Raw genomic sequence first — 26380 nt, forward strand, 5'->3', positions numbered from 1 at the left:
AGTTTATTCTTATATATATAGATAAATCCTAGGAACCTGGGGGCATATTACCAACAACTAGCGATAATTGTCGCTAAGTTGGTTTAGTGGCGATTTTTTTATCGCCGAGCTGCAGCGATTTTTATCGCTTAGGAACCTTGCTATTATCAAGGTATATCTCCTAAGCGATAAAAATCGGCCGAAATGCATGAATATCGCTGAAAAGTCAGCGATATTCATGCATTACCGAGCTAATGCTCTTAGCCATGTTATCCACCTAACATTGGATAACATGGCTAAGAACTGCTCAGGGGCAGGTGTTAGCTTTTGGAGATATTCGCGCTTAGCGCGAATATCTCCAAAAGTTGGTAATAGGAGATAGCGATGTTATGCGACTGTTTCCAGTCGCTAACATCTTGGCACGCCCACTTTGCATGTCATTAGTGATAAATATCACTGACATGCAAAGCGGGGCCCAAGATGGTCGCTATCTCCTACTAGCTGTCGCTAACTGGTGTTAGCGACAGCTAGGTAATAGGGAGATAATTTTATCTCCGCTTTCTTGGCTTTTAAAACCAAAAAAGCGGAGATAAACCTCCTTGATAATATGCCCCCCGATTCACAAAGGCAACGTACAATTTTGAGTATGTTTACACTCTTGAGCAAGTGTACTTCTTTTTCAGTATTCATAATGGCACTTATGTAGTAGCTTTCACCTTTGTAGTAACACACTTTTGTAGAAAATCCAGCAGTACACGTGGCCAATCACTGGTACTATAACACCCTCCCATAGAAAATAATGGAGGTAGAGACGTACTGCAGAAGTGTAACTTGCTGCAAAAGTGCAGTTTGTGAAATCACATTGCAGTAAGTTTTGTAGTACTCATTGTTTAGTACCACACAAAGAGAGATGACGCCCTGCCATCCTACACAAAGAAAAATATAACCCTAATAAAATTGTAGCAGAGATTAACAAATAATATATACCACGAGCTAGAGATTGAACTAGGTGAAGGTCTTTTATACCTGTTTATTGCAATAAAATTCATGAGTTGGGATGAGACCATCACTCTAAATGCTGACATTCCCATAGGATGACATTTCAAAGAAATGGACTTTCAGATTCATGGTGCTCTAGCCAAGAAAAACTATGTTCATTTGTTTATTTTTAATAATGGGATTTCAAAACAAAAGGGAAACTGCACTTCATAGATGACTTTCTCAACTGGCGACAGTGAGTTTCTTTGTTAGATATGCTGTGAAGAGGATGTGCAGATTCTTGTGAGCAATGCAGGCGTCCATCACAACACTACAAGAGTGTATGTTGAACCAGTTCAATAAGATCAGAATCAGAGGTATATGATCAAATTATCTTAAGCCAGTATAAAGACTAGCCATTGCATATACCACAGCTTTGTAGGGAGTTGAAGGTAGTTGAGGGGAGTTTAATGTAATTTAGGAATTTCACCCAGAAAAAGAGTTTTTATATTCTAACCTTGATAATACCAAGGCTTGGATAGCTTGTTTGAAAGTGTTTTCAATAATAAATGTTTTAATCCTTGACAAATTCGAAGGGGTCAATTAGGCTTGCCTGTGAGTCTGGCAGAGGCCATGTCCTCCACCATCCTATAATAGAACCATCCACCCTCTTGTCAGATCCTTTCCGCCCACCAATGATGTCTGTGATAGAAAGGGAAATGTGGCTAAGAAAGTTCCCTCTGCAGAGGCTCTTGCTACAATACTGAAGGGTTACCATTAGGAAACAATTGTTAGAGCACCCAATCGTAAACTTAATTGTGTTGGGGAAAAAAACTCAAAGAGCAAGAGTTTGTTCTCTAAATACCAAAATAAAGGACCCTACTTGCAGAGGTTTCTCTCAATGCAAAAATAAAGGGCCCTACTTGCAGAGGTTTCTCTCAATGCAAAAATAAAGGGCCCTACTTGCAGGGATTTTTCTACATTTTCCCATAGCAGGCACTGGCAGAGGAAATGAGTGACAGCCATTTTCAATAGAATGGGCCACTATCTCTGTGACCTTGTAGACCTTTAGTGGACAGGCTTCCAAGTCAGATGTTTACACTGGTAAAGCCAGCAGAGGTTCCAACAGCGAAAACAAATTGCCTTTGTGACTCTAAAAAGAACAAAGAACCCACACGTTTTGTGGCCTGGAACATAGATAATTTGCAGCAGTGCACCCAGATGTAACCCTTTTTAGCCTAGCATTGATATGTTCTCGTAGGATTAAGGTTCTTTACCAGAAAATGCCTAAGGACTTTGCATATTCCACAATGGATTGCTGGCACTTAACAATGAGCAGAAATAAAGCCACGATTTTACTGGGACAGTGCTTCTTGGAGGAGAGATAAGGATACTGCTGTTTTCATTGACCTCCTGGAGACTTTCAGCTGCAATGAATGAACTGTAGAAGTTTGACAGAAAAATGTGGGAGCTATACCTTTGAGCCACTAGGTAAAGTGATACAAGGCAAATTAATTCCTCAGGCTCTTCATGATGCAGAGATGTTGGCAGTGGGTAGGTAGGTTGCTCGAGATGGCTTAGAAGGCAATTTGTTGAAACTGTTCCTAGATTTACTGAAAAGTGCTATGATACAAGCCATCAGAAGAGAGATGAGAACAGTAGCCTGGAGTGCCCTGGCAGACGCCAGAGCTTTACGCTTCTATTTTTCAATTGAAAGTGGGATTCCTGGCGAGAAATTGTCAATGCTAATTTTACCAGAGGTACTTGCAACCTTCCCTACTAGGAGGAACTCTGTGATAGAAATGTTAAGGCGCCTAGAAGTTCCTAATTTACACACTGAGGGAGGGAGAGTAGCTCAAGTTAGTCATATTAAGAGCACTATTAGAGAATGCGCTATTGATGGCAGTTGGAAAGAGGCCCTTCAGAATCTCAAATGTAAGAGTTCAGTTATCCACTTTTTGGCTGTGCAGGAGAGCATGGATTGCTTCCCATATCTGTATGCAATTCTGGATGAGTCTTTACTGAACAAAATTCTGCGGCTGAGGGTGGGATTTGACCCAGGTTGGCAAATATCGGGGATAAAAACCAAATTAGATGAGTGTCATTGCCAATGCCCCAGTAAGCGGGATAGGAAATATTCAGTGATCCAACTATTGATGGATTGTGTAATCTTCCTTGGGGAAAGGAAAAGGATTCTCCGACCTGTATTTAAAAAGTACATGATACAGGCGAGAGAAATGGGCTTAAAATTGCTTTGTGATCTTTGATGCCAGGATGTCGGTAGAGCCACCAGTCTGTACTTGTGAACAATCATAACATCTGAGGTTAGACTTTCTTCCTCTTAGTGTTTTAATATAAAGGTTAGCTTTGTTGGTGTTTTGACCTGGCATGCAACGTGTAGCAACCCGCTGGTTATTTTTTATTTTTTATTGTCTTTCTTTTAAAATTGTTTTAATATATGCAGGACTGTTTCGAAGTTCTAACTGAGTCCTGTTCACATCAAGAGGATGATCTGCAAGACCTAACGTGAAAAGGGAAATTCAACCTGTTAACAAGATTGATTAAGAGCACCCATGTGATTGTGATAAGCTGCTATGCACACTGCACTTTGCAGAGTTGTACCTGAGTTTGGTTAATTCAGCATTTTTTGTGTTTTTAATGTGTTTTTAATATATGTGGGACTTTGGGTTGTTGGCCATCAGCTGTCTTTTAGCGTCAGAAAATGTAAGTGTTTATACAGCTATTAGCCAATGTCATGTGTTGGTTAAATTGATCAAAATATGTGCTTCACACTATTAAATTTATGGCATTTGGGAATGTTTACGCATGAACTAGGTAACAAGCAATATTTCTATAAGTATGCATTTCTTAGAAATAAAGTATTTTGGATTTGAAATACCAGGAAGACCTCTGTTTTCATTGAGTTGAGCTTTAGTTGAGCTTTAGGTTATGCAACATCATCAATTTCTGGATATCCAATGGCACTTTGGCAGCCATGGTAATATCCTTAGATGAGGTGAGTTTCATGTATACATTGAATAGAGAAGGAGAAAAGATAGAGACATGCAAAATTCCTTGTTTTAACATTAAAAGGCTGAATAGAGGCTTTGTCAGTTTTACTTGTTGTTAATGTTTCCCCAGGTATGCTGAAATCCTTCACAGAGCAGTTCCTTTCAATTTCATTCTGTCCTTGATACAATCCATTGGAGCTGTCTGATTTACTGTACTGAATGCTGGCAACACATCTAAGAGAGTTTACTGACACAACATCAATGTAAAAAATATTGATGTTAAAAAAATCGATTGAAAAATATAGACAACAAAAATATTTACTCCTGTACTTGACCCCTTCTGTGCTCACGACGAGCTCAGCACGTCATGAAGCACAGTGCTCGTGTGCTGATGACGAGATGAGCTCGTCATGAACGCACCCGTTTCTATTATGGTCCAGCACATCAGGCAAATATCTCAAGCAGCCAAGGTTTTAAACAGGCAAGTACAAAAATATTAACTAAAAAATATCGATGTAAATAATATAGATGTTTAAAATATCAACTTTTAAAATAAAATAATATATAATAAATATTAAATATAATATTAACAAAATAAAATAAATTGTATATACATTTTAATAAAATATAACAAGTACACTTAATTAAAAAATAAACACACAAACAATTATGTATATATATATATATACTAGCAGCCCGCCCCAGCGTTGCCCGGGGCAGAAGGGGGCTGCTGGCAGCATTTCAGGCTTGCGTGCACCTTACCTCAGCGCTTGCTCCCAGTCGCACAAACCCAGGACCCCGCTCCAGTCCGCCTCACTTCACCGCCCCCCACTACTCTCACTTAAATGTCTGCACCAAATGTGAAAGCCATTTTAAAACCTATAATTTATTTTTCTATACCGCTCCAATCCGCCTCACTTCACCGTCCCCCACTACACCAAGCCAGTCTACACGCCCCGCTGCAGTCCACTATCCTGCTCCATTCCGCCTCACTTACCCCTCCTCCCCGCGTACTTCACCGCTCCTCCCCGCGTTTCACATACCTCATTGTGCTGCAGTCTTGCTACGTTCTCCGCTCCTCCATGCGCTGTTGTCCTCCATTCCACTCCAGTCCGCCTTACTTCAACGCTCGTCCCCGCGGTTCACGTACCTCATTCCCTCCAGTCTGGCTAAGTTTTCCACTCCTCCCTGCGCTGTTGTCCGCTCCTCCTGGCGTTACTGTCCTCCTATGATGTCAGCATGCACGTTGTTAGCACACACGGCCGGCGCTACTTCTTAGGGACTACTTTTTTTTTATTGTTTATTTTTTAAATAACGTTTTTTTTTTATAGCCTATGTCCATCTACTGAACCCCCCCTTTCCAACGCTGTATTGGGTGTTGCGATTGGTGGTGTACTTTTCAAGTTTACCTGGCTGAAAGGACACAATTCTCTCTTTATAATAGTAGTATAGATATATATAGATATAGATAAAGGCATAATAAACAGAACATCGAAGAATACAAGTTTACGTGTATTTGTGACATCATATTCTAACAGAACATCACCATGAAAGAACGGGGTTCCCCTTCCAGAAAGGATATTCTGGAAACATCTGGCCGCAGTTATAAAGCAGCCATGGCAACTGCCCATTGAAAAAATATTTCCATTTTGGAAATGAACAAGATGCGAAACTGAAGCAGCAGTTTTGTCCCGGATAGTCTGAATAATTTCCTGGAAGAAGAAAATGTACCAAACTCTCACTGGCCAGGCCGCTTAGAAGAAAATGTGAAAAGCATGCTGTTTTATAAAACACCAATCATACATGCTTCTCGGATTAGCCACTGACATGGTTGTGAAACATGACAGCTCCTCAAGCTGCAAAATGTTTTTATCACATTTTTATAATTAGAAGGCCTTCCCTACGATTGCCTAAACAAAATAATACAATATTTGATTAACTCCAACAATAAACAAATGTATTTCCGAGTCAGACCAAATCTATTCAAAATCTACCTGGAGAGGCTTGTCTGTTAAAATCATTTGGGAACAAACAAAGAAAGACAGCAGATTACACTGGCACCCTGAGCGCGCAGCCAGCCACTCCAAAACATTTCTTTTACTCTGATTTACAACTCAGGCATCAAGCTCGTTCAAAGGTCACAGCGATGTTTCTCTCGATACTGAGCACTTTTGTCTCTCCGATGTCTCACTGTCTCCGTCCACTCCATCACCCCCAGATCCTACATCAGAATGCACCTGTTCTCTCTGATAAAGGACGTACTGTATGCATGGGAAACCCAAACTTGCACAATGTATGGCCTTGTGAAACGGTTCACGTACCTCATTCCCTCCAGTCTGGATAAGTTTTCCACTCCTCCCCGCGCTGTTGTCCGCTCCTCCTCGCGTTCCTGTCCTCCGATGATGTCAGCACGCACGTTGTTAGCACACACGACCGGCGCTACTTCTTAGGGACTACTTTTTTTATGTTTTATTTTTTAAATAACGTTTATTTTTATTTTTTTATAGCCTGTGTCCATCTACTGGACCCCCCCTTTCCAACGCTGTATTGGGTGTTGCGATTGGTGGTGTACTTTTCGAGTTTACCTGGCTCCAAGGACACAGTTCTCTCTTTATAATAGTAGTATAGATATATATATTTACTTTAAAACAATTATCAAACTGTTATTTTTAATTTATGCAAAAGTTTAAAAAAATTTAAATAATAAAAATATATATTAATGATTTAAAATAATAAAAAACAAAAATCTATAATAAAATAAAACATTAGACTATTAAAAACATATTTAAGCTTTAATTTCATAACACAATCAGTGCAACAGTAGGGAAAGTGTTGGATAGCAAAGGGGTAAAAATAACTATTCCCAATCCAGTGAGTGCAAAAGTAGGATAAGTGTTGGATAGCGGAGTAATTACATTTTCTATTCCAACTCTAGTGAGTGCAACAGTAGGAAACGTGTTGGATAGCGGTGGGGTAAAAATTACTATTCTCACTCCAGTGAGAGCAACATTAGGGAAAGTGTTGGATAGTGGAGGGGAAAAAAATTACAATTCCCAGTCCAAAGAGTGCAAAAGTAGGGAAAGTGTTTGACATCGGAGGGGTAAAAATTACTATTCCCCCTCAAGTGAGTGCAACTGTAGGGAAAGTGCTGGATAGCTGAGAGGTAAAAACTACTATTCCCACTCCACTTAATGCAACAATAAGGAAAATGTTGGATAGCAGAGGTAAAATTTACTATTCTCACTCCAGTGAGAGCAACATTAGGGAAAGTGTTGGATAGTGGAGGGGAAAAAAATTACAATTCCCACTCCAAAGAGTGCAACAGTAGGATAAGTGATGGATAGCGGAGAGGTAAAAATCACTATTCCCCCTCAAGTGAGTGCAACTGTAGGGAAAGTGCTGGATAGCTGAGAGGTAAAAACTACTATTCCCACTCCACTTAATGCAACAATAAGGAAAATGTTGGATAGCAGAGGTAAAATTTACTATTCCCACTCCAGTAAGAGCAACAGTAGGGAAAGTGTTGGACAACCGGAGGGGTAAAAAATTGTATTCCCACTCCAGTGATTGTAACAGTAGGGAAAGTGTTGAATAGCATAGATTAATAACAATAATAATATTTATTACTTCACACATTTAACACTATAACATCTCAATTAAACAAATATTAATAAATACAAAATAACCAATATAATTAAATTACTTCCCACCCTATTCCCCTATAACCCCACAACCTGCAATGGAACAAAAACCTAAAATTCAAATTGAAAAAACCCAATAATAACTACTAAAAGTGTAACACATATATTCAAAATAGAAACAATTCCTATACAAAAAAATACATCACATACATATAACATATATACTCAAATACATTGAAAAAAATGATATTTTAACAAATAAATCTTAGTAAACGATATTAAACACTTCAATATTTTTTTAAATCGGTATTACTTACCTTAGTCGATATTCCTGACCACGATATTCTTGCTGTTGATATTTCTGAACCACAATATTAATGACTCGATATTTCTTCAACTCAATATTTTTTACTTGATATTCTGTCTCTGCACCATCTAAGAAGATGAGGAGGCATTATTCACCTTGATCTAGAATTCAAGAAGTATCATCTAATATTTTTAGAATTATTGTTTCATTACTACAGCCTGAGGTTCAGCCTGATTGTAGCTCATTAAAATGAGGATTTTCCTACCTTAAAAAAATGTATTTGAGTTTCCATGCATTTTTCCAAGATATTTGCAAAACCATAGGTTTAAAACTGACTGGAAGTTGTTCAAATCATTGATGTCTGCAAGTGGCTTTTTACTAATGGAGAGATCTAGGGAGATCTGACTAATTTTTAAACAGTTTGCGACTGTGGAATTGGCACAGACATATGTTAATTGGGCTTGTTCTATGGATATTACTTATGATATTGTCTCTTTCAAGAGTAATGAGGACATAAACCCAAGAAACTGGGATTGTGGTATATTTTTTGCAGTAATAGAGAGTACTTCGATTTGTGTCACAGCTCTGTGAGAGAATCATGTGATTACACATTTCTGGACTGTGTCACAGCATTCAAGAACCTTCTGAAGGGAGTATAGGGATGGTTTGATCATTTTACCTCATCATCAGCTAACAGCAGAGAATTTCTCCAGCTAATCTTTGGAGTAGTCATTGATCCAAGCAGAAGGAAACATTATTTATTGTTGTTTCTTGTCTGATCAATTTTCTTTCTTTTAGAGGATGATTTAGCTTTAAAAATTCTGGTGTTTGTGTTTCTTTCTGGAGGGTTCAGGTTTAGTTAAAGTCCCTGGGGTGGGTCTTTTGTACCATGGGTGTTCTAAAGCCCTGACATTCTTCCTTTCATCATTATTTTCTCATAGAAACATTGAGATTATTTTTTGCTTTTATTTGCTATGATTTTTTCAGTGCAGTATTCTCCAAGATTGATCACAGGGTCTCAACCTTTTGGGGTGACACATTATTAGCATCATAGTCCAGGTGGATACTATACAGTGATGTAGCTATATTTTTAGTCAAGGAGGCAGGACTCATATTCTCAATTAATAGAAATATTGATGTTCACCAGTTAAAGTGATCTCAAGTAGCTATAACATATGCCCTAAGTTAACTATGATTCACACCCCACCATGCACAGTGTTGTCGTTGATTATGTCATTTCAGATGTTGCTGTGATGTTATCAATTATGTGATAGACCATTTTATGAGTGGTGCAATATGTGAGGTAATTAGCAGTGCTTATTGAGGGCCTGAGATATTTATTTTAGGGGCCCTAATCCCACATCTCCCAGACACTGCTGTTTCTTGTCATCAAGAGTGCGGGCAGAGAGAACTCGTGGTATCACTTGTGGTATCACAGTATATCAAGTCTCGAACCCAAGCCTCAACTGTCGAGCCAGTAGCACTTCCCCAGTGCAGGGACACCTGGCGTTTCGACAAGAGCAACACAAGAGTGATATAGTGCCGGATCCCTGCTGGTAGTAGCTTAACATAACCCATCAGGAATGGGTTTTCCGGGAGGGATTAGAGATGCATTTGAGCAGGTAACGTGCGGCATTGCCTACAATGTAATTGTACACTGCGTTCTATAATTCCTGGTATATTTCATGTCTTTTACTTGCCTTGTACTTATATATGAATGAATGAATGAATGAATGATTGAATGAATGAATGACTACTCATTTGTATAGTGCATGGTTACCCGGAGGCATCCCAGCGCTACAGTGGTCCAATTCATCCCCGGTGAGATTAGGGAAATAGGAAGGTTTTCAGCATATTCCTAAACCTAAGATGGTTCTCCTCCATCCGAATAGGGTCTGGCAGGTTGTTCCAAAGTTTTGCTGACTGAACAGCAAAGCGCCTGCCACCCATACGGCTTCTCCCTATTCGTGGAACTGCCAGAAAGTTCTTGCTGCTATATCATGATTTGCTTGTATCTGAAGCTTGTTTTTGTCTTAATAAAAAGAATAAAAAATAAAAAACATAACCCATTAGGGCCATCAAGGGGGTTGGGGTAAGTGGAAGGTCTAGCATGCATTATAAAGTGGAAAAAACAACCTCCCAGTAAAATAGTATTGGTGCGCAGTTCCATGCCAAATTAGCAAAATCAGCATGTTCTGCCACACATCTGGGACAGTAATGTTACCTATTGGGATCAACCTTAGCCATGAGTTGTGGGGTGGTATAAGCATGGTATAAGCGGGATGAAAGTATTTAAAATGTAGCAATTTATTTCAATGGTTATTTGAAACCAACAGTGTCTGTTCACAACAATAATACCATGTCATATCCGTTAAGGGGCTCCTCAAATCCCTCTCCCAAGTGACTTTGGCCCTCCCCATCCCGATAGGCCTCAGTCCGATAGAAGAGTGGTTACCATAGTGAGTGGTGGAAAGTCTGCAGGCTCTGCGGCTAAGGAGGGAAGTGCAGTGCAAATGGTGCTATGTAGCCAATGTAAATTAGACCTGTCCATGTATGACAAAGTTTGTACCTCAGCCAGTGAGGACATAGACTGTAGAGCCACTTCAGCAAAGAGATCTCCCAGCAAACGGAGCTGACTTGCAACCAATGCCTGATTTGTTAATGTTTCCCCTGGCAGCCACGGATTGTTGGGAAGAGGGACATGGGGGAATTCAAAAATTAAAAGCCCAACTAACACTGGAGGGTGGCCAAGGCCCAATATGTAGAAGGAAGTTTCTGTATTTCCGCTGGAGTCACGGGTAGCCGTGTGGTATGATAGACAAAAGAGAAAGTGAGTGGGCCTGAGTCCACCCCAGCTTGAGATATTGTCAGAGGGCATCAGGGTGGTACCAATAATACGTGAAGTGCACCTGCACTATGAGATAATAAAGGTAGAAATCAGAGACCGTGAAAACTTCAACGGCTTAGGGCAAAATCAAAGTTTGCCAGCTAATTCTTGGATGTTTTTCCACCCAAACTAGTCGTGTGAGCATACCACTCAAAGTATCAAAAAAGCTGCCAGTCAGGACTATAGGAATATTGAGAAATAAATAGAGGAACCTGGGACGCACTACCATTTTAATAATGGAAATATTGCTGGCCATAGACAGAGGGAAGTTAATCCAGGGATCAATCTGGGAGGACAGCCTAACGATTGCAGGACCATAGTTGAGGGGAATGACCTCCAGACTACTCCTGTAGAGTCAAATGCCCAGATATATCAGGGATTCAGTGCCCCCCTGCAGGGGAAATTTGATAGGACAGGGAACTGTAGCATATGTTAACAGAAAAACTTCAGATTTACCCCAATAAATAGTAAGTCCAGAGAAACCCCTGAACCAGACGATCTCCTGGAGCAGTGGGGAAAGATTAGCGTTGGGGTCCCTGGCAAAGAGCATGATATTGTCAGCCTATAGATAGGCCAGAAGGGGGCCAGATTAAACTGCAATCCACAAGTCAAGTGCTTCTCCTGAAAATGGTGAATCAGGGGGTCCATTGCAATAATAAATAACAAGGCAAAAGAAGGCAATCCTGCCTGGTGCCACACGTTAGTGTGTATTGATCTGTTAAAGTACCATTCAATCTAAGCAATGGAGCTATGTAGAGCAACCACACTAAGGCCCAGGAGCCCTTAGGAGCACCAAACTTCCTCAACACACCATTAAAAAATACCATTCAAGAGAGTCAAACGCCTTCTCGTCGTTAAATAGCACAGCAGCAGCAGGGAGGTCAGGAGCGATCTGCTTAATGATAGCAAACACTGTTTGAAGATTCTCATAAGTGGAGTGGTTCAGAATGAACCCAGATTGCAATGGAGACATTATACTGTCCATGAGTAGGAAGAGATGTGTTGTGAGGAACTTAGCCTGAATTTTATTATCATGGTTCAAAAGTGACAGGGGCCTGTAGGAGGTGCAGAGTTGTGGACATTTACCTGGCTTAAGTTAGAGTTACCACTGCCTCTCATAGTTTGGGGGTGAGAGTTCCATGTGCTAAAGATTTTGCGTAGACTTCCAGTAGATGAGGAACCAACAGTTGCTTGGAGGCCTTATAAAAGTCGCCTGTGAAGCCAACACACCCCGGGGAACAAGAGCCACCTAGGGCATCTATAGCCTGTGAAATCTCACAAGATATTGGTGAGGCCAGAATGTGAAATCTCACAAGAGATTGGTGAGGCCAGAAACTGCTTGTGTCCCCGTGAAGCCACACCACTACCACCTCTTCTAGATAGTCAGCAAGTGCCTCATCCATAGTCATACATCAGGAAGTGTATAAGCTAGTATAGTATGAGAGGAAGAAAGCAGAGATGTTAGTACTATGTGTGATTAAGGAGCTGTCTTCAAGCTGTAATGCTGCAATATAGGAGGCCTGATATATTGGGTGGAGAAGCTTAGCCAAAATAGGCCCGGGCCTCTCTCCCTTCCCGCAAACCCGAGCCCTTGCAGATTTGCTCAAGTACATTAGCTCGAATGCCGCCAGGTCGCAGAATTCATGTAGCGGCATGGCGCACTGGTTTGACGCCTGAGTAGATCCAGGTCACATCACCTGCAGATCAAGGTGTCCCAGTCTTTGCTTGATAGCCGCTTGTTTGCCCCTGATGGAGCCGAGCAGTCCAGCGTGTTTTGAAATACAGACCCCTCTGATGTAGGCTTTAAACAACTCCCAAAGTACTGAGTGCTGCGAGACAGATCCAGCATTCAATGTAAAGTACTCTACAATGGCGTCCCGGACCTCCACCTGAAACACTTATTCATTAGTTGGAAATTTCTAGGTCATCAGGCATGGCGCAAAGGTCGGGATTTGTAAATTCTGGAAGACCGGTGAATGACTCGATAATTTGAGAGGGAAAGGATCAATGTTGGTAACCATGAGCAACAGGTCAGGATTAATACACCAATGGTCAATACACTATCATGTACTGGTAAAAAGTATATCCCCTACCGAGAGAATTTCTGGAGTGCCAGGCATCAGTAAGGTGGAAAGATCTCAGGATGGTGAAAAGCACTTTCAATGTACAGGATTTGAGCACATGGCCTGCGCCAGTGGAATCCAGGGAGGGGCAAAGTTTTAGGTTGAAGTCACCATTCATAAGTATGCAGTCAGAGGGCAGACGAGTAACGTGTGTGGAAATAGCATGAAAAAAGTCGGGTGTGCCCACATTTGGGGCATAAGCATTGATTAGTAGTAAAGATTTAGTAGCTAAAGTGCCGGATACCAATCCGTAGTGGCCCTCTGGATCCACTACCACCTTCTGTGGGACGAAAAGGACTCTTTTAGGATTTAGAATGCAGACACCGCTAGAGTAGGTGCTACAGCTAGCAAAGAAGCGGTTACCACTCCAGGTTGACGCATAGTGATTGAGGAGTGCGGTGCACAGTGGGTCTCTTGCAGAAAGGCCAGTTGAATATTGTGTCTTGACTGGTAAGACACCACCTGTCTCCCCTTGCATGGGTTAGTTAATCTCCTGACATTCCAAGTCATATATCTTAAGACCAGCAACTCAGCCCCTCTATCCAGCGGGCATATGTGAGTAAGGGTAGAGAAATGGCAGTGCAAAATAAATGCAGCAATGGAAAAACAGTGCATGGTACATCCCTTGTAAGAGAAACAAAGAACAGTGCAACAGTAGAGGGAGAAGAAACCCCTACCCTCCTCCCCCAACAAATAGCAAACAAGTAGTATCCAATGAAACCCATAGTTATCTCAAGAAGAAACTAATGCAGTGAGTAGAGTATTCCTATGGGGGTGGCAACACTCTAAGGAGATTGCCTATGAGCCATAATCATAGCATAATATATACTAGTCTGTCAAGCTATATGAGCAACAAAAGCATGCGAAAATGAGATGGCCAGGTATTGGAGTTGCTGCGGGCTGGCAGTTAATATGTGCCAACCGAGATGCAGTATTATGTGTTGGTGAGGGGGAAGTCTACAGATCTTTAGAAACACAGGAGGGCTACGAAGTGGATAGCTTGTCACCAAGCGCCCTGGTCCCATTACCACGTTGCTTGCCGAAAATAGCGACATCTGCAGGAGAATCAAAAAAACAATGTTTACCATCCATCTGGACATGGAAGAGGGCAGGGTACAACATGGCTTAGAGCACATTAGCTTTCTGAAGTGTGCGCTTGACGTCGTAAAATTTGCAGCGTGCCTCTTGCACAAGTGGTGTGAAATCAGGGAAAGGCACATAGCCATGCCCTGGAATTGCAGCTGCCCCATCTTGCAGGCAAAGCAAAGTGCAATGTCTCGGTCGAGATAGTTGAGGAGTCTGGCAATAATAAGTCAAGGCTGCGTGCCAGGGATTTGTCTCTAGCCCGGGGCCTTGCGAACCCTCTCCTCTGTAAAAGTAAATGAAAATGCCTTCTTACTGAACAGCTCCAGTAGCAGGTTCTCAAAAAATTGACCATGCGTCAGATGTTGGTGGACTCCACTACTCCGTCAATGCAGATATTATTTTGATGAGAGCACGCCTCTAAGTCCTTGAACTTGGTGGCCATCATTTTGAGAAACCTCTCCGCCTTCTAAAGGTGCTTATTTATTGTAGTACTAGTATGTTCAATGTCAGATATGTGCTGCTCTGTGGCGTCCAACCATGACTCATGCCTATCCATGCGTGCATGCATGCCATTCAAATGGGCAGAGAGAACATCAAAGTAGGAGTCAGTAGATTTTAACCCACCCTTCAGACCAGCCATGATCGCTGCAGTGCCTTCCAGTATAGGGGGCCTCAGTCGTGGACAATTCAGAGCCGCCCTCTGGAGGATCTTCCGCCCCTCCCTGCCAGAGGGTTCTAGCAGGGTCAACGGAAAATTGTCATTGTTTATGGTCATTGTGCTGCTACGGGAAGAGGTGGAACCACACCATACAAATAGATTTCCACCAGTGGCATACCTATGAGCTGGTGGTGGTAGGGCTAGCTGATTCAAAAAGTGTATGTAGGGTAGCTTGAAGTGCACACTGCCAATAACATAGGTGGGCACTACGAATGCCAGGTAGTGCCATGAAGAGGTAACACAGCAAGCCACCACGGAGCCACGGATCTTCTCACTAGTAAAGGTAGGCCAGGGCTAGTTAGCGCTAAGCCTCTGACACAGTATCCCCTGGGTCTGTCGCCAGTGGCAACCTTATCAAGGCCAGGTGGGGGCAGATAAGCCAAGGGTGGTCAAGAAATGTGCCAGAATCCAAGTGGCTCAGCGAGTCACATAGTAAGCCCAAAAGAGAGGCCCTTTGCCTCGTTTAAAGAAGCCCAAGAGGGATGAAGGACAAAGAGCCTCAGGGGTATGGCTCATTCACCGCCTCCGCATGACCACCTGCACAGGTGCTGAGCAAAACACCAACCCTCTCATGGCATGTGGACCTCAGCGAGGATTCCAGCAGGAGAGAAGTTAGGCAGGAGGGCCCAGCATTGATTTATGCCTGGCTGCCACACAAGAGCTTTGCCCACCCTCAGGCTCACCCTTGACCCCTATCATCATGGGACCTCCGAGGGCCCATCAGGCTGGTGTGGGTCCCCACAGCCACCCAGGCGAGAGCCAGCTTGACCAAAAGGACACCTCAATCAGGGTCTCCTCATCTCCCTGTCGCTGCCATGGCTGGGGGTCATTAGACAGTGGCAGACTGCAGGAAATTGGCGAGCGCTCCAGAGCTTCAGAGCCGGTTGTCCATCTTGGTCCTCGGCGCAGCCACACCCCCAGAGCAATTTTTAAGAATGTCGAGGCCAGCTGGGAAGTGTTTAGCAGTATAGGAAGCCTCAATGTGCTGTTTTTTGTTTACAATTTCCTCCTTGTTTTGGCGACAGTTCTCTTCAAAATCTCTGGTTATAATTTGTCCTCTTTTATTTGGCAGCCATTGGTCACTTGAAACTCCCTTTTCCTGGTCTGTTTCCGGCCTGTAAATGTTCTGAATGAGATAGCCGACTGCTGAATGGTTTGATTGACACAGCCTGTTTTAAAATCACCGGGGGAATATCACAAGACATGGCAAGCTGCTCAGTCTATATTAAAATATTTCAATTTTTTATCAATTTACCTCTCTTGGCTACAATCCAAATTTTCCCTCATTTGTACTTGAGAGTTATTCAAGGATTTGGAAGGATTTGGATTTGACAGTGCTAATTAGAGATGGTATCCTAGTATCGCTTGAGATTCTGCAAAGTGCATAAGCAATCCCACAACAAGTGTAGTTTAGTTATTTGTACTGCAGGATTTTTGACAGTGTCTTGCAGAGAATGTGATTAACTTGACGCCCAATTAATTTTTCTATTAGCTTACTAAGGCACCTCGGCAGGGGAATATCGGCTTGTTCTACCCGCTTTCTATTAATTAGAAACAACCTAAATTTGAACATCTGGCTGTTAAGTGGACTGAATGAAATTAAGCGTAACTTTCAGCCAACACAATTACATCTCAATGCCTCTTGACTCGATTTGAGTAAACTTTATTCGGTATATTAAAAAACAGTCATAGAAGAACATACATTACAATAAAATATCATAAAAATATATTGCTTAAAACACATATAAAAAGGCTGTACTACGTCCTCCCATTATCATCCTTAATACATTATACCTTTCCTAGATAGTATAGCCCCCTTATAAAAAGAGCAGCATTAATACATAAAAGAGGATCTCAAAGTACACACAGATAGCTCAGTACAAATCAACTTCCTTGTAAAGAAATCAGATACGAAGCCAAGAGAGTTAGACATAACACATGTTTAAGGAACATATTTTCTTCTATCTGGAGGAGGTAAGTAGGTGCATAATCTGGAGGGGGTTTGTAGGGGCATAACCCCACAATACTGCCCTGAACGTAGCAGAAGACACCCAGGGCCGTTTCTAGGTGTTTTGCCACCCTAGGCGAGAATTGAAAAATGCCGCCCCCTCCCTTTTACTACCATCACTCTCTACCCCTGTCATCCTGGCTAGTTAATTTCATTTAAGTTAATTTATTCTTCAGCCCACCTCTCTTGGTCACCAAGTACTAGGGAGTGAATGCAACGAGTTAACATTTTCTAACCAGCAGCCTAGTCTGCAAAAAATCTAACACTTGGACGTGATTCAATAATAATTCATCGCTAAATACCCTCGCAAAACTGACTGGTGAAGACTAAAGGACGAACTTAAAGCACACCCCAAAAATAAAATAGAAATAAAAGTGTCCAATTAGGAGAAAACAGCTGTACTAGAAAGTTGTGGCAGTCCCGAAGAAGGATTGCTTTTTACGAGGCTACCAGTAGCCTAACGCCCCCGCCCTGTAGGAGTGCTATGACTTTTATAGCGGCCATGCTGGACATCCCTGCTTTAAGGCTCTCTTTCAGAGCGCTTTACAGCCATTCCCATTTGTCATTACAAATGGTCACCGACAGCTAGTTGGCGGAGGCGGTCTACACAGACTCTCTCCTAGCTACATTTATAGGAGCCACGCGTGTGGAGGCAGGGAAATTGTGGGCATTTTAAAACTGAATGCAGTAGCTTTATTATGAAAATGAATGAAACTATTTATAGAAATGTCTTTTGCTATTGGCTAGGCTGTGTTTGCCAATCTGATTAATGCAGGTGGAGGCAAGGGGGAAATAAAGCATGACACTTCCCCTACTCTCCTAGAGCTCACTTGCTACCTAACCTTCCCCCTTGCCCACGGCCACTTGCCGACGCCAGCAATTGTGCACAAACTTGCAGTATCTTAGAATCCCTGTTACCGAGAATTATAGAGAACACAAGTGAGGTGCCAGTTCTCCTCACCACTGAAATGTAAATTGGTCGAAAATTCAGAAGATTTGATTATAAAAAAACAATCTTTCAAGAACAACGGGACCTGGCGAGAGGGTTAATGAAGATCCTGGCTGAAGTGCAATGCATTGAACCCCGGGGGACTGCAAAACGTGCCAAGTAGTCAAACAGAGTATATAACAGTGAGCAACCTGATATACCCTTGAGTGCTTGGGTACAAATATATGAAAAGGTAGGAGGTGCCTCCAAGGGCATTATTTAGAAAGTGATTTTTTATGAATTAATTAAAGAAAACTTAGAAGGACAAATCAATGGTCCCATAATGGAATAACTCAATATTAGTGTGTTTTACTGAATAATACACATTAATGTTCAACACAAAACATAAACACAGAACATAAAACAGAAACCAGGTGTATATGAAAATATTGAATTTATCAATCAGTTAAGAGGCAATCAGAAACAGGCCTACAGGGAAATCAATAAAACATGAATGTTAAACTCTGTAGGTCCTGATGGCGCCTTTCCTTATTTATAAGTTTGTCGATTGAGTAGGAAAAGAGCGTAGGTTGATGTTTCGGTCTCCTATGTGTGTATCTGTGAGACCATCTTTAGGACTGTTAAATTGATAATTGTAATGCCCTAATGTAAAATGAAACAAAAATATTTACAATTACATTCTGATCCTTAATTTGGACACATTTCTAATCATTACACCTGTGTTTATACAAAAATACAAACAAAGACACCGAAAAATGCAACACATCAAAACATATACATTCATAAATTATTTCACTGTTTAGTTTTGATAATAACTTGTATCACACATTGATGATAACCCATGTTGATATTTCATTAGGCAATCAACTTATACCAGGATCATAGTGATAGATATTCGGACATTTTTAGTCCTCCTAAAGAGATAGACTGGGCTTCACATGTCTAAGTCTCATGAAATGAATAAACATAATTTTTAAACATAATTTTTAAACCAAAGGAGAACATATTCCTTAAAATGTCATAGTGTACATGAATTAGCTTCATTTTAGCCAAGAGGCAATAAAGAAATAAAGAAGTATACTCCAGTGTAGACTATTTACGAATTTCACTACTGGTAAATAACTGCATTAGCTTCTGTTCATATGTTTCAGTAACTTGGCTCGAGTGACTCAATGTCATCTAATCCTGTATATAACGTGCACAATCTGAAGACCAATTGACATACCTTTTTTGATCAGCCAAGTTCGATTAAAATAAGGGGCTGATATGGAAGTCTTTGATTTAAAAGTCTTGATTGACAAGTGCAGCAATTGGAACTGAAAAAAGACGTCAGAAAACTGGCTGTATTATTTTTAACTCTACGTTTATACATTCTATATTTTAGTCAGAAATCTTTCAATCTACCTGGAATTCGATGTAAATGGGATCGCGGAAGAGTTGTCTGTGTGGAAAAATTACACCCTTCGGCTGCCAAGTTGGATGGAAATCTTATTAAGGGTCTACGTTCTGAAAGAAGTGGCCGCATTTAGAACCCAAGAATTTATTTAAATAAATATATACGCATCAAAAATGTGAATTTACCTTATATTACAGGGGGTGACAAAAATTGATGGAAAGGAAGAGAAGCAGTCTAAAAGTAAATAAATTACCAATAAGTACCGATAATTGTATCAGAGCCAAACTATATTCGTTGCAGTGATGTTGCAACAGGAGTTACTAAAGTGATTAGCCGCTGTGGTGGCTCCCCCAGGGCAAGGCTGGCCTCCTTTGGTCTCCACAGACCTGGGCATGGCAGCTGGCAGTCTCACCAGAGACGGGGGTCATGAGTGGCTCTGTGTCTGAACCGAACCCCCTCCTCTCCCACCGGAGCAGGCCTCAGCAGCCCCATGCTGAGGGGAGATAAAGCTGCGCTGATGGTGACTCGCGCTGAGCTGCTCCCAGCGTGAGCGCGCCGCTGTGGGCTGGCACAGGACCCCAGTAATGTAGGCTTGCACCAGCCAATTTGAACAGACCTGTTCGCGCCTTAGGGGATCTCCTCACCTGTAGTCTGAGTGTCCTGTGCCTCGTTGCCTTGGGGGATGAGCGGTGCAGGCGACCAAGACGAGGCGAGCACAGAGGTACTACGAGAGCGGGCACGCACGGCCCCCGCCTGTAGCGCCGAACGTGACATCACACCACCTCACGTCACGTTGAATATTAGAAGGGGCAGGGCCGTTTCTATCATTAGGCAAGACTTGGCGGCCGTTCACTCAAGGGGATTTCCAAATTCATGGTTTTTGCCGCCCTCCCTCTTTTGCCGCCCTAGGCAGCCGCCTAGTCTTGCCTAATGGTAGAAACGGCCCTGAAGACACCCCTTTAGCCTTACAAATGCCTGCCATCTCCTTAACAGCTCGTCTCACCTCCGACTCTTGACTCAAGTTCATAATTTTAAAGACTCTTGTCCCGATTGCGACTTTGGCAGTGCGGCATCAGGTCTGCCCCACCGCAGCACCACCAAAGCTGTGGTCAGACAGCCTGCCAGATTAGCGTCTGGTGGGCTTTGTTTTCGATGTTCCTGTGGCGGTGCTGTGAAAATGGGCACCACAATGGGAATGCCAAAAACAATTCCTGCATGGCATGAACTGAAAACTCCATGCTGTGCAGGAACTGGATATGCATGCACAAAGGGTGGCACATGACATGCCCCTGTATGTGTATCCACAGGATGTGAGGTACCGGGGGGCCCTGTAGGACCCCCCTTTGTATCCCCTCCACCACTATTTCATGGTGGTGGAACCTCCATGAAAACCGAGGTGGAGAGAAAACTTGTAATATGCTTGGTGGCGTCATGGTTGTCCCGCTAAGCATATTACTGCCTCCTGACCACCGCAACACCGCCAGGGAACAGCAGATCCTTGTCGGCTGCGGCAGGGCTGTGGCGGTCCCACCGCCCATAATGTAATAGGGCGGTCAGTAGATCACCACAGCCATGCCCCAACCTGGGGCATGTCTGTGGACTTACTCATTTCGGTATTCACAGAAGGCATTTAGGGGTCCTAAAGTTGGGAGTCCTAACTTTACTGCTACTAAATTGAGAAGAATCCTAACTTTAAGACTTTCGGTATTCACAGAAGGCATTTAGGAGTCCTAAAGTTAGGACTCCTAACTTCTGTGAATACTGAAATGAGTAAGTGCCTTCTGTGAATACCAAAATGAGTAAGTGCCTTCTGCGAATACCAAAATGGTAGTAAGTTTAGGGTTTTGTCTTAAGTTAGTTCTGTGAATCGGGACCACTGTTTTGTGTTTGAATTAACTGCGATAAGTAGTGCATGTATTTTTTCAATGACCATCCTTTTCGGGTTCCGTTTCTTCTCTCCCCTAAATGCTCCTCATTGCTATCTGCAATGTAAATTAGGAGAGGAAATGCATTGTTTGACCAAGTAACCAATAATTAACCTCTGAACTCTCGTTTACCAAGGCAAAAATGACTTGGTACTGGACGGTTGACTGTCTGAACAGCTAAATCGTTTCTAACTAGTCTCTGGTGTAATTCTTGTGGGTACCAGATGCTAGTCATCTCATTGCTCCCTGACAATGTATATACAATGTAAAATCCCCATTCTGTTATGCAGTTGCCAAATATTGTTGCAAGAGAAAATCACTTCAAGAATCTGCACCCCTGATAAGGTAGGGTGAAAGGGGCTGCGAACAATATCTAATGTAAGATCTCTAGTGTTTCCAGCTGCAGTTTCATGAAGTTACCTGTGGCTTAAATGAAGCATTATCTATGTTCTTATATGTCATGAAGTGACACCTATCTGTTTCTTTTTTTCATCTATAAAATTAATAATAGGGTTGCGATTACAAATGTGAATTGGTGAGAGGTGTACAAGGTCAGTTACTGGTGATAAAGAAAGTCTACCCACATTCTAATTTGAAGTCTGCAATTTGTTTTTAAACCAAAGAAAAATAAGTCTCTGATTCACACAGTTGGACGGCATGGGAAGTTTCTAAAACAGAAATAAGCATAAGATATAGACGCAGAGACAAGACACACATTCACAGGTTTTTGTATAGAGTACTCCAGTTGGAATCATGTGATGAAGGGATGCACACTTTTGCAGGCCTTTGAAGTAATAATAAAGTATGAACAATAACTTCACATAGATACATTGATACAGAAGTGTAAACTCTCACTCTCGTGAAAGCTAATCCGAAATCCTCGCCTCACAGACAAGGCAAGAACTTGAGGCTTTACATGTCATGGAAGGGCACAAAGTCAATGCTTGGTCAGCACTGAGCAGGAAGATGGATGTAGCTGTTACAGTTACACAAAAGCAACATTTTAAAATGTTATATTGAGTTCAAACAATAAAGGAAAGGATTGTTATGATTTACCAACCCCAAGATGTACTAACATTAGAAGAGATGGCATTGAGTAATAATTGGGATATCACGAGCCATTTGTCTTCCACACATTGATCACCCCTCCCCCACAAAGACACGCTACAAGTGAATGGTGTTCACTGCATAGTTTTTATTACTTGACCAATAACACCATCTGTATTTGTGGATAAACCTTCAACCTTCACCATTTTATTAAATTCAATCAAACATCCATTAGTGAACATAATGAGGCACTTTATACATATGTGCCAACGGTTACCATGTATTTACAATTCTGCATCTCTTGAGGTGTGTTGTACCAGCAGGACACAACACAACCCCTTTTCCACTGTTTCCATTTGAGGTAATACTCCGTCGTCTACCCTTTAGATGTGGCCAACAGAGCAATGCTTAGCACCTTCCTGTCCCAAGAACTCTCTCCCCATCTTGCTTCCTCCAAGCACCGGCTACTATTGTAGGGCCGGAGAGTCCAGGACCACCAGCAGGATGGCCCCCTCTCCCACCAGCCCATAGCCCAAATGACTGCCTCCCTGCTGTAGTGTCATCCAGTTTCCGGCCAACAAAAGAGTCCCTGGCCTTTTTCTCTTGTCCGGGACCCCGCCAACTTAACCATTACTTAGGGATGGGTGGGTGGGCAAATGCTCCAGCTGCGCTTCACAGGCAACCCCCAGAGGCAAGAAGTCAAAGAGGGCTGCTACCTCGGGACCCGCATTTTTATTGCCTTCGGGGAGGGATTGCAGACGTATCACCCTAACGTTTCACATTACCTTGGGACCCTCCCCATGACCACTTTTCAGGAAACGAAACCATTCCCTCAGGCTCGGAATTCCGACTAACGGCCCCCCTCCCCTAGGCGCTGGGGTTCCTCTCAAGACAACAATTCTGAGGAGAAAACTGCGGTGCCTAAGTCAGAATGTGCCTTTTATTACTCTCGAATGAGTGAAGGACTTGTTTATGTGTACGATTAGCCTGGTTTGGGACCTGAAGCAGTGGAATATGAATAGGATTTGTGGGTAAAGACTGGGAGTTGTGAACCTGTGGTAGCTCACCAATGGGCTCTGCCTTTGTGAATACCCAAAAGTAGTATAGTTAGACTTTAAGGGGCATATTTATGAGCCCCTTGATCCGATGAAGCATCACTTTCTGTGATGCTCTGGAAGAGTACACTACAAAGTCATACTTATGAGGTCACCCAAAGACATTTTGCGTGGTTTTGAAAGGCCTTGTAGATATGAAGTAAGACATGGCAACGCAAGTCACTTTGCTGCTTTACTCTGCACTAGGGGGGCGTTCCATGGGTGTTATGGTGCGTGTTCACATGCAACACCCATGGATTTAGACTCATATCCAGATTTACAGAACCATGCAAAGCTGGAATGCACCAAAACCATATGCGGGGAATGAGATTTTAATATCTTTTATGATCAATTTGATAACATATCTCATTCGTCAAATTTGGATCGGTTGTTTTCTGTCATTGAGTAAAAGACAAACCCCGCATAGGTTAGATAAACCCCATAAACTGACACAACTCTGAAGAACCACTTACGACTGATAAAGTTTTAAAGTTTTAATATAAAATTAAGAAAAGTTGCAAATACAATCCTCTCAGGATAAAATTCAGCAAATATACAGGAACTAGAAGGAACATATATTCCCTAAAGAACCTCAATCTACAAACGAATACAATTAAAGTCAGTTCCAGAATCAACAAATTAAAAAGCATAGATATGATGTGGTTCCGTTGCGTCATCTACAAAAAGAATACAAGTTAAATCTGTCCCTACTCTATGCTAGGTGACATCCCTACTTCGCAAGTTTCTAGTACCCTAAAAAGGTGTCAGCAGTTTGACTCCCTAAGAAGTTCAAACTCTCTTAGCCTCTAAAGGTAACGTAAGTTTAAGAAGCAGTACCCTCTCTGCCTACCCATCCGCTCTCTAAGGGTCCTCGGCCTACTGCTCTCTTGCGCTCTGATCTCTCTCTCTCTGGATAGCTGCTCATGCCATCTGCGCTATCTTCTCCCCGGGGTGCTGTCCCTAAAATACACAATCACAGTGTGGGTGGAACGCCCCTTCGACGCCCACCTCGGACTTTCCCCCATGATGTCATTTTCAGCTCTCTCCATGGCTTCGTCTCTTCGCGTCGTCCGTTAAGTTGACCTTTCTCCTTAGACGCCATCTTCGTCTTCTTGCTGGTGACTTCATTTGACTTTACATTTGACACTTTCGGAGCAAAAGTCTATCACCTCATCAGAACTTTACTCTTTACGACTATATACGTAACCTTTCTTGGTCTTGTGAATGGTCATTTCAAAACAAGACTCAAATTCCAAGCGTCTCCTCTCATGTTTAGGCAATAAACTTCGTCCAGCATTGTCACCTTAAATCTAACAAGAACTAGACTCCTTGGCTCGCACGTTCACATCAAGGCTATTCACGACTCCTGTGAGCCCACTAAATTACCAACAGCGGACTACACTCCTGCGAACCCTTGGTCAGTCAGGTTATAATCACAAATGACCTAATACTCTTCTAACATTCCTACAAACTTCTTCTACTCAGTATAACCTTTAACACACATTTATATATGATCGCATTTAGCAAACTCCTTTGCTTATATGTGAATACATTTTACATAGAATATAAATTACATAGAATATAATTTTATATTCTCATTTGTTACATCGTTATATATGATCTCTGCACATTTCTCCATGTTACATTTCTCGCCGTTTCTGCATTTAAAGTTACACATGTACATGAATTCTACTTTGCACGTTCTTCCATTCGTAAGCATTTCTACATTAGCCCACTATGTATACGGGCCTTCTAAATCTAATGCATTTTCAAGAGTAAATACAGTTATGTTTCCTATATTACTTTGGTCACATCTGTTAACTTTATGCTATAAGCGTCAACTTCACGTTCGATATACATTTCATTCCTACGTTTATACGATATGCTTGTAAATATGGCTCGGATATACGTTTTATTCAAATTGCGCTCTCTCAGTTCCCCCCTTTGATGACTTTTAGGAGTCATCACTAAATACAATTTGAATAGCACCTTTACACAGAACTAGTTACATCATTCCCTCTTTTCATAATTTCAAGTGCTCTCAAACTTTTATACTGTTGATCTTGTAAAGCAGCTAACCTCCTTTCTTGTTCTCTCATGGACCTTTGTAACCGGTTCGTCCTATACCATTTATATAGTTTCACAAATCCTAACAATGTGATTATACAAATTATTACTATTAATACAGGTTTTAATATATACCATACAATGCTTTTACCAAGATTGGCAAACCAACTTCCAACCTTTCCTACTCCATGACCTACTTTTTCCCAAACATTTATTTTTGTCAAATCTTCGATTTCTTGATGAATCTGTGTAATGTTTCTTATGACCTTCTCAAGTGGTTTTGAATTATCAGGAATATAAGTACAACATTCCTGGACCTTCAAAGCCTTGCAAACTCCGCCTTCTTTTGCTAATAGTACATCAAGAGCAAGTCGATTCTGAAGAACCATTGCTCTAATCGATTGCATCTCGCCTTCTATTAACATTAATGACCTTGCAGTACTTGCAGACAATCTATCTACGACTGTAGCTAGTCTCCTGATCTTAACATCGTTAAGTATTAAACCTAACAAAGGAAACATCGCTCCAAATACGTCTCCTACTACTTCTGCATCTCCTACTTCTCTTTTCGTTCTTGTCGAAGCCTTTCCTTCTATGATCGCTAAATCCTTTGCATGATATATTTTGGGGAAGACAATTGCCAAGTAACACGAACCATACCAATTGTCAGGCAGTTTTACATAAGCATTTCTTCCGCATACAAAATATACATTAGGAATCACCTGCATCTCCTTCATGAAATCTTTCGTGTAGTACTCTAATCGAAAAGAATGTTCGCAATTAACTTCACCTACAAATACATTCTCTATGAGAAAAATTACTACTGCTATAAGTGTACCTATTATGCATTTAGCTTTTCGGTTTGGGTTGTCGTTCTCCATGTTGTCAAACAGCGTAACTCCCTCTTTGCGAAAAAGTTTTTCTTTTCTTTTCCAGTCTTTGCTTTATTTGCTTTATTTTCTTTCTCAGTTTGTAAAGTGCTCTTTATCAACCAAAGTCTCTTTTTCGCAACAATGTCTCTTTATCTTTAACAACAGACAACCCTAACCCTTCTCCGTCCTCTAAATGTAATCCCTAATTTTATTCTTCTTTCCACTCGACGCTAGGTTATCTTCTTCTTTATAACTTATATACAAAAGTCTTTATACATCAACAATTATTCTC

This window comes from Lissotriton vulgaris, chromosome 7 (genome assembly GCF_964263255.1).
Source record: "Lissotriton vulgaris chromosome 7, aLisVul1.2, whole genome shotgun sequence".
Classification (NCBI taxonomy): Eukaryota; Metazoa; Chordata; class Amphibia; order Caudata; family Salamandridae; genus Lissotriton; species Lissotriton vulgaris.